Raw genomic sequence first — 12,656 nt, forward strand, 5'->3', positions numbered from 1 at the left:
TCCTCTCTGTTAGCATATCTAATAGACTTTAAGAATAGATGATGAGTTTTTATCTATTGTTTTCAGTGCTAGTAAGAATGTAAAAAACAATTCAATCTTCTGGACTGAATAATAAAAATCTGATCCTTTTGACTTTGAGCACCTTCTCACAGTGGAGCCAAATATTGTGGCTCTTTGTTATATGTCTTGACTATTAAGTAATCTTTTCACTTCTAATGTTTATTTCAGTTCCATGTGAGTCAGCTGGAAAATAAGTGATTATTAATGTAAAAGTGGTCCAAACTTGTCGCTTAAGTGTTTCTCAGTTTCCTTTATTGTGTGTGCGTGTGTTTTTGTGTGTTTTTGAGTGGATGAATAAGCTTTTTGCTTATTTTCTTATTTATTCCATCCAGAAATCAATGTGTGGTTGACAGTATAATGCTGAACAAATCAATCAATGGTTTACAGCAACTTTTTACTTACATAACAGAATAAAAGGTTGTGATTTGGTTCAGCTTGTGAATGTATCTAAAGAGACATGAGTGTGAGATTGTTTGAAGAAAATGGAGATGACAAACATGAATAGAATCTCTGTTTTCAACCACAACGTTTCTCTTGTAGAGAGTAAACTCATAAGAAGAGCCTGAGTGGAAAACAAGCTAAAAACTCTCCAAAAAGCAGTCAAATGTTAGGGAAAATATGATTTTAGCCGGGACAATTAGCAGTTAACCATAAAACCCACAATGAAAACTAAAAGGATGATAATGTGATGTTTTGAACACACCAAGAGGAAAATGCACATATTGACAAACTAAACACTCTTACAGAGGAGAAAAAAAACACGCATACACCATCACACACAAACAACATAATTAGATTTTCCAACAAATTGCTGTACTGTACTATAATTTATGTCAAACTGACATGTAAAAATGTGTTTTGAGGAATAAAATTATTGCTGGGCTGAAAACCCTCAGTGTCTGACAGCCATCATATAACCGCAAAATGTTTCTGGCTGTGGCAAACACATAGTTTCAATTTATGCACGCTATTATGTTGTTAGGCTGTCAATAATGTACACACAGATGTATATACAAGGCCTCAAAAAAAAAACATTAGATTTTTATTTTCCAAGCATATTTGTGTTTGCCAGGCCTTAACTTCAATACAATCATCCAGTTCACATGATCTGATCCTTCTTTATAACGGCTATAAAAACAGACAGTTTGAAGTGTTAAAATAAAGAAGATGGTTATGTGTTCGGTCTGTGTGACACCATTTAATATTATGCTAAGTGCAGTATTTTTTCTTTTTGCTTTGAAATATCAATACCCTTCTTTCATATGTAAAATACAAGTAAAGTTACAGCTTACAATAAGTCTGGTTTAAAGCTCCTGTGAAGAACTTTTGGTGATTGGCAAATCTGGCTGTCAAAGTGTTCATCCTGAACATGTGAAAGTAATTTGTTTTTCTTACTTATTTTCAACAGTCAAACGTATCACTTACTGTGATTCTTTGCTGTGAAAAAATGTATAAAACCAGTGTTTCTCCAGCATGCTTTAAATCTCCTCATCTGACATTTACCCTGTGGCAGTTGTTACTGGCATGAAAATGACTATAGGGAAATAGTCTGTCTTGTTGCTGATGATCTTGTTTTCTTTTTTTTTTTTTGCAGGCATCACTATTAAGTTTGTTTCATTTTTTTGTGATACATTTTTTATTATAATTTTAAAAACTATTAGAATTATAATTTCAGTTTTTTCATGACCATTTAAAAACCCCTCACATGAGCTCTACAAACTATGTTGACTCTCTACTGACCTTGAACTGCCCATAATACCCCGAAGTTTAAAACTAGAAAAAAAAAAAGTATAATATTTACTGGTTTAATGTTTTGTCATAATGCTAAGCTAGTTTCTTGAAAGTGGTATCAATTGGTAACCTCACTTCCCAACATGGACTCAAAATTCTGTCTTCAATTGAAAATGGATATAACTGTTAAACAGATGAACTTTGACCTTCTCAGCATCTGTGCTTCTTTAAGTTTATTGAACAATCCAGCACAATGAATACATTTTCAAACAATAGTTAAAGAACAACACGAGTGACAGTAATAATGATTTTTATCTCCAACTAATAAGTTTCAAAATGAACATTTCACCTGGTCCACTGTGTGCAACAGAGTCACCTGACATTCAACCAACAACTTTACTCATGTTTGCTCATTTCAACTGTTTCGTCATAGCTGTAATAATGAACTTTGATATCTGTGTTCCGTCTAATAGTAATGATATCGATGACAGTAATGTTTCATAAAACTCACAGTCTTGCCATTATGTGGAGCCACTACTTTGGGCTGCTGGGGGTCTCCAGGTCACAGCTTGGGGTCATCCTCTGTCGCTCTAGGCTCAGCGACCTGGCCATGGGTCAGATCTAATTATGGCATTTCTTAGGCAGCATTTCATTGTGTTAAAGTGAAAACGGACTCCTAAGACTGCCAAAAAAAAAAACCTTACTGCCTGTCCCTCACACACAGACACACACATGCCAAATCTGTGCCTTGTTGTTTCTCCACAAAAAAGGCTTAAGTGACTCTAAAGGAACTCATAAGAAAGCAGGCTGTGACCATGATTAAACACCCGCAGATACAATTCATACAGAGTAAGCATTGCATTTTGAAAGAATGCAGCTATGTTTTTGTTGCTTGAAACAATGAATGTTGCAAGTGACATGCAAATCTCTGAAGCCAATTGGGCACGTCAAGCTGAACCACAATAAGCCAGTAGCTCTCACCAACACTCCTCAAAATAACCCTGTGGACAATATTATTCTCTGCAGAACAGTAAAACATCTGTGTCTCTGCCACCAAAAAACAAGTGGCAAACGCTTGCTTCTTTGGTTTGGAAGTTCCAAGTTCCAATTTATATGAAGGGACCATGACAACAACCCTGTACAAAATCAAACTCAGCTGACACGTTCCATGGAAGAAGATGGTTTTTTTTTTCATATTGAGGAAATAGAGAAGAAAGAAGTCAGTGAGACAGGGAGAAAAGGGGAGAGGAGCCAGACAGCCTCCTCAGCCTGAGGGGCTGCCATTCTTGAAAAGTGTAGCGAACAAAGATGAGATTGCAATGCAGTTAAAGAAGTCAAATGCAACACACCCCAGACTCATGCACACGTACACTCTTTTTCTTGAAGTTCCTTCTCCAAATGATGAAAGAAGAGAACACTCATCTTAACCAAAAACAGATGTTTTCACCCAAAAAATGTTACATTTAAGAGCTAGAGGCGATCTGACCTGGGATCAGAGTGACGGGGTTCACTCAGTACTCAACACTTTATGGACATTCATTAGCAAAGAAACTGAGCAAATGATGAAAAGGATGTCATCATCCAATCCAGTCCACCAAAGGAGAGGATGAAGAAGACATAGAAGACCTATTTTGATGTGTATTTCACATTGATATTTTACTGTTAATTGTTTACACCCAGCTGTTTATACCCTGCTTGTCGACTCATCCACCTATCCCTGCAGATGTGAGAGATGAACATTCCTGAAGACATTAAGGAAAATTAATCTGGAATGGTTTGTCGAGCCTTTGCTAGAACAACAGGCCCTTACATTAGAGTGCAGGGCATGGAGAGTGGTATGGTCAGCAGAGTGGTGTTAGCAGACGGATGCAGACACCTCGGATCAGCTGGTAATCAGCACTTAGCAGATAAATGTCAGGAACATCAATCAAGCAATGCATCTGTATTTATATAGCTAATGTCGCACAAAGGATGCTATTTGAGGTTGATTCACAGTGTATAAAAGGGCTTGTGTTTAAATTTGAAGGGGTCAGTAAGTTTATTCACACACACAAACACAATGCAAAGCAGGAGCAGCACTGATCGGACACACTGCCGACTGTCTTGTGATATCCAGAGCAGCCTATTTCAGTGTTTCCGTCTAACTTATGTAATTGTGCGGATAGAAACCTGTTTACATAACCCTCAGGGGGGTGAATGAGTGTGTGCATACTCAGGTAGACCAGACCCACTCAGCCATTTGTGATGTTGATGGAGTGATCCATCAAGTCTGACAGCCCGTCTGTTGGCTGAGAGCCTGCAGGCCAAAGCAGCCACTCTGTCTGCTGCTTTGAGTCGGCCTGAGATGGTTACCAAATTCACCTGTAGCACTTAAACTATCCATCAGTGGTGTATGAAACTATTAAAAGCAGTTCGTAGTTTCTTATTGTGCCACTCTTTTACACAACCTTAGGAGTCACCACAATCTTTCAGCAGCTTTGAATCACAGTTTACAAAGTCAGGAATATCCAGATGTGTATCAATCAGCAAGGAAAAGAATGAGGACACAACACACACACACACACACACACACACACACACACACACACACACACACACACACACACACACACACACACGCACAAATGTTCATGTCCTCTCATGGAGCTGCTTTGTAGCACATGCGAGTGCCGCTCAGCTTTCATTTCCCTCCTTTGCTATTTCTGTTGTTCTTTTTCCCTCTCTCGAAAATCTCTGTTCTCAATTAAAGCTGTCCTCAGGAAACTCAATCCCCGCTCATGCTGTCCCACAAACACACACACACACACACACACGCACACACACACACACACACACACACACACACACACACACACACACACACACACACACACACACACACAAAGAGAGGGAGAGACGGAAAGAGAGAGAGAGACAAGAGAAACATACTTCTCACTCATGCTCTGACAAGTCCTCTGTCTGTCTCCTTTCCTCACAAAGACACTGTGAAAGTCATGAAGTCATGAGAAAAAGTAGATGTTAAAAATGGGTTTGAAAGAAAAACTTACCAGATATCGGTGAGTTCTAAAGCGACACACTCTGGATGGTAGTGCTGGGGTGAGAAAGGAGTGTAGTAGTTGTGTTTGTCAGTCAGAAGTCCCTCTCACAACGACGATACAGCTCAGCCTGTTGAATACCGCCTCCTTCTTTTCCCGTCTCTCCCTCTTTCTCTCTCTCTAACACACACCCTCTCTCTCTCGTCCTCCCTCTCTCTTTCTCTCTCTCTCTCCTCCTGAAATCATTGTGTACTTTGATTCACAAACCCTGCCTTTGTCACGTGATCCAACACTTCAAATATACAGCACATTTTTTACCAGCCACAGAATGCCCGAAGGAAGGGAAAACAGGGTCCAGAAAGCTTAGGTTTCAACTCGCTGCCCCCCTCCTCCCCCTCCTCTTTCCCTCACTCTTCTCTCTCTCTCTCTTTCTTTGTCTCTCTTTACCTCCACTCCTTCTAAACTGTGCTGTCAGTCAACACTCTTTTGTTGGATTGTTGGATTTCTAAATTTGTTCCTCTGTTAACCGACCAAAGATAGGCTTGCGCAAACACACACACACTCACACACACACACACACACACACACACACACACACACACACACACACACACACACACACACACACACACACACACACACACACACACACACACACGCACACATGAGAGCGGTGCATTAATGCATGTAAACACAATCACACTAATGTAACAGTCATTAACTTGCAGACATACACAAACACACATGCTGTGGGGAGGGGGGCTGCACACCTTTGGGGATATCAATGTCAGCCCTTGGCCTGCACTCCATGTTTACAATGCCTTGACTTTGGGACCAGGGCCAGCCAATGTGGGAGTCCAGGAGCCTGGGGCCAATCAAGGACCACTCAGTGCTTTATTGTGACTGCATATCCCTAATGGGAAAGACATACGCCCTCTCAATATCAGTTTCCCTATGACTTGAGATTAAAGAAACATTACTTAAAAACTGGAAACACAATATACAGGACCGACACTCAGATTTGTTGTCACACTTTAAACTAAAGGTTGTACAATGGGACAACATAAATAACAGAAATGTAATGATGAATGACACATTGTACAAAATCTTCTCATGTCAACAACTGTAAAATAAAACTTGCTTGCACATGTAAAATGCAACTATTATTAAACATACAGTGCATGTGCAGTAAAATATATTGTGTATAACAAACCAGCAATATCTAAATCTTCTCTGAAAACCACACAGAGCCTGGTATATATGTTAGATGACCTCATTACATCTCCAAAATGCAAACTACTATGAGCTGTTTCCCAGCCTGAGAAGTACAAAGAGCCATTCTCCCGGCAGTTTCCGCACCTTTAAATCAGTTCAAGTGAACTCCTCTCCTCCTACAGGATTTTCCTAAGCAAATCAGCACTGTTGTTTTTCTGGTAAGGAAGCGTTTAATGGAGATACATTTGATCCGTGATGGGATCAAACCTGGCCAGTCGGCCCCTGAGGGGCAGAGCTACCTGCCTCTTCATGTCAGAGATAAAACTGTCTGCTACTGCCTGACTGAGCGGACACAGTAGAAAAGCAGCTCAGTACAAAGCTCTGGGAGTTTTTTGTTTGTTCCTATGAGACTACTCAAAAAAGTTTTCAAAGGAAAAGAGAATGAAACTTAATACTTATTTAATTTTCTGATTGGTTTCATTCTGCTTTTATCAATTTATTTTCTATTTTACTTTATAGTTAAAAGGAACCTTGCATAACAAGACATGTTGACCTCACTGGATTAATGTTTTTATCTGTTATATGCATGTAGTGCAATAAACAACAATAGATTCTGGAAAATGTGAAGAAAAAAAAAAAGAACCAGTAGACTGCCATTGTTTTTAATATTGTGACGTCAAATTGGCGCTCTGCCACATCTGCTCTGTTCTACTCCCCAAAACTTTCCATGTGAGTGACAGCCTTTTGAGCCTTTCCCATTTTAACAAAGTGAAAGTGAAGACAGACAGACAGGCAGACAGACAGGCAGACAGACAGGCAGACAGACAGACAGACAGACAGGCAGACAGACAGACAGGTAGACAGACAGACAGGCAGACAGACAGGCAGACAGGCAGACAGGCAGACAGACAGACAGACAGGCAGACAGGCAGACAGACAGACAGACAGACAGAGAGACAGACTGGTTGGCTTTGCTCGTCCCTTCTCTTAAACATGAAACTGCTTCATTCTGAATCAAAATTGACATGAACTAGCCCACATGAATATAAACTACGTCTCTACATGCTGGGAATGGCATGAGCAGGAGATGTGACTGCGGTTTATCAGCTGTGCAGTAATGAACAGAAGTCTTAAAGTGTAGATCTGTGTCATCATCGTGGATGCATTCGGAGACGCACGAACTGTCTCACAAAATCACAATCTACCCATCAGGATTTACGAGAAGGCATCTTTCGGTGCTCCTTTCAAACATGACATGAAAACAACAGATCTCCGCCACATGCTGGAGCTGGGATTCATAAAGTAATAATAAAGTGTGTTTCTAATAGTAAAACAAAAGAGAAATCTGGATTGTATTTTCTAAGCATGGGAGTTTATATCCAAATATGAGACAGATTTCATTTGTTTGCCCATCATAGCAACTTTGTGTGTTCTTTTTCTTCAGAGAGCTATGATCATCATATCAAGTGACAAATAAAATTCAGTGTGGTAACTACAATTAAATATTTAAATATGTTATCCTTAACACTGCATCCAAGGCTTCATTAACCCTTGGACAAGTTTCTTTGTTGTGAAACTTTTCCCTTGATTGCACTTTTTCCCCCATTTAGTTCACAACATTGAGACTGGACTGTCCAATCACAGGTCCAGATCTTCAACCATCACTGTTTCTGCCGCACTTTTCATTGACAGTGTCAGCCCAGGAGGTGAAAGGTTAGTGCTGTTTATTTTTCCTGTTTCACTGAAATGCTCTCAGAGGAGGGGAGTGTATGAGGCCTGGCTAAGTGTGAAAGGGGTGTTTGTGTATTTCTGACTGTAAATCTATGAGACTCTAATGAGCATATGCGTACAGATGCTGATACATGCACTCTCTCAGACACATTTACAGATGATGTCTTTCTCCTATACCACCTCTCTCTTGTTCATTGTGACTGGGTGTCAAAGCAGGTTGACTCAGAAAGAAGATCAGCAACATGAGATGGTTTGAATGAGGCTTGTCGATAGGATATTGGTGGAGGCCTCTGATAAAAACAGACCAAAGATGCATAGAAAGGAGAAAGAACAAAGAAACGAAAGAAGACAAACTGAAGAGGAAAAAAAGGGGAGCTTATGACTTTCTGCAGAGTTCGAAATGGGGCCCTTTTTGGCAGTGAGCTGCAGAGAAAACCGCAGAATGGTGCGACTGTGGAGTTTTTTAGGGGTGGAGGAGGCATGAAGGGGGTGGGGGGCAAGCAAAGGACAAGGAAGCAAGAGAGGAGGGAGAAGAAAAGAAAGGAGGGTGCAGACGGCAGGTTTTAATCAGCAACAGGCTGTTGGTAATGAGATCACTATCCCACTGCTCTCAGATTGATGTCATGTGAAGCTCTGCGGTGCGCAGAGAGGCACGCAGAGGATGACAGGCATGCATGACAAGCTCGTTCGGGCACACACAAACATACAAATGGACATGCAGAGTTACGCTCAACCTACGAGTGGAAAATGCACACAAACTCAAAAACATAGACACCAAAAACACACATGCACAAGACACAAAGAGCCTTTAATACGCCACAACTCCCTGCTGTTAATTTTCTTCAAGCAAGAGAAAAGCTGACACAAATATAATCACACCCACACACACACCATAAACACATTTCGGGTCCCCAAGGCTCCCTTATGTCTTTTCTGTCCCTCAAAAAAAACAGCTAAACATGCACACAAAGAACATACTGTACCAGTGCTGAGGGTTGGCGAGACTTAAGGGCAAAAAAAAGAGGGAGGGAAAATGAGTAAAGAAAGAAAAAGAGCAAAAAATAAGAAAAAGAAAAAAGAGTGATGCTCTGGGTAGCAGTTGTCAGTTTTGGGGTTACAAAGTTTAACACACAACCTGAGGGATGAGTCAGGCTTTTGCACTTGAACACAGGAAAAATCTAGGGAAACCATATGTGTACAAGAAGATGTACTAGTTCATCAAGCCGTGGGCAAAAAATAATTTTTAAGCGCCAGAGCTAATTTGCATATTTGGTGTAGTTTGCAATGACTAGGGTTTGTGGCAAAGAAAGAAAGAAATAAAGAAAGAAATAAAGAAAGAAAGAAAGAAAGAAAGAAAGAAAGAAAGAAAGAAAGAAAGAAAGAAAGAAAGAAAGAAGTTGGGGGTGTACATGTGCATCCAATGAACAGCGATAGTTTTCCTATATAAATGTTCCCTAAAATTCAACCATGATGTCACCATGAACCTGTTGTGAACCGAACTCTGTCAACTACCATTACTGTCTAATTCCCTCTCTGTTCCTCTACCCCTGCCTCTCCATCTCCGTCCACTAGGTCTCCTTCTTGTTTTTCTGGAGCTTCCTCTCTTTATCTTTCGCCATATGATGTTGTCTGGCAGCATTTTTCTCTTCAACACAAACTGCTTTTTGTCCCCCTCCTCCTATTCCTACTCCTTCTCTCATAACCCAACCCCCAAACACAAACTGCTCCCAGCCATTTGGAAAGTCTCTGGTATAACAAGGACAGTTTTAATCAGAACAAGCTGGCATATTTTGGCCAAGACCTGCACTTATGGTAATTCAATCAGAAAGAGAGAGGGGAAAAAGAAGGGGGGAAAGAAAAAGTGAAAAAGGGGCACGGAGAGGGTAGTAGAGTGTGAGATGGGGAAATAAGAAAAACAGAGGGAGGAAAAAGGAGACAGTGGGCGGATGGGAGGGTGAGGTAGGGGTTGAGTGGTTGAAGGAGTTTGATCTACATATGGGAATGATTGTCTAATTACGGTAGATATGTATAAGTGTTACTGCATGCAGGACACATGGTGATTGGAGGGCCCAGCAGGAAGAAAATGCAATGATTGGACGTGAAATCAAGACGGGTAATTGTAGGAGGAGGACAAAAAGATGAAGAAAACTGATAGTTTGGCTCCAGCATCATCTTCCTCAGCTTCGGTCTAACTTTAGACTGCTCTTTAAAGATACACTATTTTTTCAGCAGGGAAATAAATCAGGACAATTATTTACATCTGCTCTCACACGCAGTGGCGGAGCCAGGGGGTGGACAGGGGTGGCCATGGCCACCTCTGAAAACTAATTGGCCACCCTGAAATTCTTAAACATGATTGGCTATTTGCCATGTCAGAGGCATTACTTATATTCAAATCAGCTATTACGTTTCATCAAGCTGCAGAGACAGTAGTTTCTTTGGATTTAATATTGTTTTTGTTGATGCTTTGACTTTGGACAATCATCTTCATTTTGAGTCCTTAAAGCGTTCAGTTCAGCAGATTTACATGTTGACACTCTGTTGAGTTACATTTTTAATGTTAATGTTAGAAATGTACCAAAATGTAACATTTGTTAAATTATTTTATAAAAGAAGTTAAAGTAGATGTGATTATTGGAAGTAACCCTCTTGCGTTTGGGGTAAGCCTCTAATGTTTTCCACGCCTGGCCAACCCTTCAACAGTCAGTGCCCCAGTGTGGCCACCCAAGTCAGAACTCTGTGTCTCCGCCACTGCTCACACGGATGTTTAAAGAAATAAACAAATGGTGTTTGCAGACACTGCATGCAGCGTTATTAGTGTGGCTGCTGTCAAGCAGTGTTAGTGCTTTCCCTTATTTCCATTTCACCATGATGCATTTAATATTCTGCCATACATTTCCACAATCACCATCATCTTTTCTAAAAGACAATATTTTCCCATCCTAAATGAGAGCAGATAAATTATTCAGCTACTGGCTAGTGTTTATTATAAAAATGTTATGATGTAAAGACTAATGCAGTTTGATACTGCTTCTAAAACAAATTAAGAGTTAATTTGCAGTTAACTCACTTTTCAATTTTTTTTAAAAATGTTTCAAAAAACTTTTTTTTTCTATTACTAGCTTTAGGTATTATCAATCAATTGAAGTTGGGTTGCTTTGACTAAGTCAAAATTACATTACAAATTAGAGGTATCTTAAAAATGTAACTTTATTAAAAATCTACATTAAAAAGAAATTAGTTTTTTGAAAATGTATAAAAACAGAGATATCTGTTTTTGTAAATTAACTCTTCAAATATAGTCATGTTCTGAAATCTATTGAATAACCCAATGTATTTTTCTATTCCATAAATTAATTAAAGATCCATATGAAACATGTTACTGGCTTAGATAACCATGCATGATAGATTTAAATGTGCGTGGAATATTGAATGTTATCATTAAATTGTTATTTACTTATCAAATGCAAAAAAAACAACAACATGATATCAACATTATATATCAGCCATCGGCCAACCTGCTCTCTTATTATTGGCATTAGCATAGGTCATTGTAAAACCGATATCAGTCGACCACTAATGCCCATCATAACAGCTCTTTTGGTAGAGATGAAGGCCTGATTAAGACCATACCCCATCTTACCATAAGATTGTATACAAAGGCATGCTTCTCATTTTTTATTTATTTATTTTAATTTGGCAAGGATACTGTAGAGCTATTAAGACATTTTAGAGCTAAATGTGGAGAACAGTTCCTGTTATTTTTGGTGTGTGCAACTTTACAAAAGGTACCCTGTAGTTGAGGCCTATAAAAATGAGGTATTAGGTATTAGGTATTGGGAAGCTTATGAGATGCAGGTAAGTGATTTGTTTTCTGTTCCAGTTGAAGAGATGAACACTGTTTATCCTCTTTTCTAACACACCGGAACATTGTTATACTACTGCAGTTTACTTCACAAAATGATGAACTCTAACAGCATGATGCCACAACTCAAGTTCTAAGTAGAAGCACTGACGTTTCTTTTCAGAATTTAACAAATGACTGCCAATGGTTGATGGAGATGAAACATTAGTTAACTCCATAGTCTAATTTTTTTGTCATATGTTTAACTGGTGCACAAATGGCAAAACATTGTAACAACTGTTGCTGTCATAAAAAGAGGATAACAGGAATGGTCAAGATCAACATCTGCATGCTCTAACTTGGAGCTGAGCTGACCACTGAGGTCTTCAGGTACAAAGTGGCTGCCCAGCTGCTTTCCATGAAGGTTAACAAGCAGTCACATGATCAGTGTGGTTACAAACACTTGATTCACAGATTACACCTCGACGAAGAGATTGGTAATGTCACCACAAGCCTCAGCATTAAATACCATAATTCAATTGTCATTATAAGTATACTGGTTGTAGCTTTTGGGCTCAGGTAAAAAATGTTAGCCTAGCTTAGCAATTACATGAACCTGAAAGTCATGAGCAAACAGGCAGGAAGGTTGTAACTTACAAACATATCCATGCAAAGACGTAACCATACATAAACATGATGCAGAAATACCGGCAACCTCTTAAGTAGAAAACCGTGCTGCAGTCCGGTGAATCAAAACTCGATATTCCCTTTGGAAATCAAGGATGCCTGGCATCAAATTCAGAATATCCTACATAAAACAACTACGTTCCTCAGTCACTTCACATGCTTCCCTACACCACTTTCAGTTAAATAAAGAGTCCAAATGACCTGCAAACCATCACGCCCTGCCTTTAATTGACATCCTACCAATTAATCATCTTGCACTTAAAGATAAACTGTCATCATGATAAATACAGATTATATTTCAATCCAACTTAAAACACTTTTCATATATTACCATAAGGTATTCTCATATATTT

General features: G+C 39.4%; 1 protein-coding gene across 1 annotated transcript in view; it reads right to left on the reverse strand.

The window, feature by feature from the left end:
* The window catches only part of LOC117816854 (retinoic acid receptor gamma-A-like), a 38,568-nt gene extending 33,486 nt beyond the window's left edge, over nucleotides 1–5,082 (reverse strand). Inside the window, exon 1 of the mRNA XM_034689264.1 lies at nucleotides 4,839–5,082. The gene's annotated coding sequence lies outside the window, so the exon portion shown is untranslated. The remainder of the gene's footprint in view (nucleotides 1–4,838) is intronic.
* Nucleotides 5,083–12,656: the final 7,574 nt, after the last annotated feature.

This window comes from Notolabrus celidotus, chromosome 1 (assembly GCF_009762535.1).
Source record: "Notolabrus celidotus isolate fNotCel1 chromosome 1, fNotCel1.pri, whole genome shotgun sequence".
Classification (NCBI taxonomy): domain Eukaryota; kingdom Metazoa; phylum Chordata; class Actinopteri; order Labriformes; family Labridae; genus Notolabrus; species Notolabrus celidotus.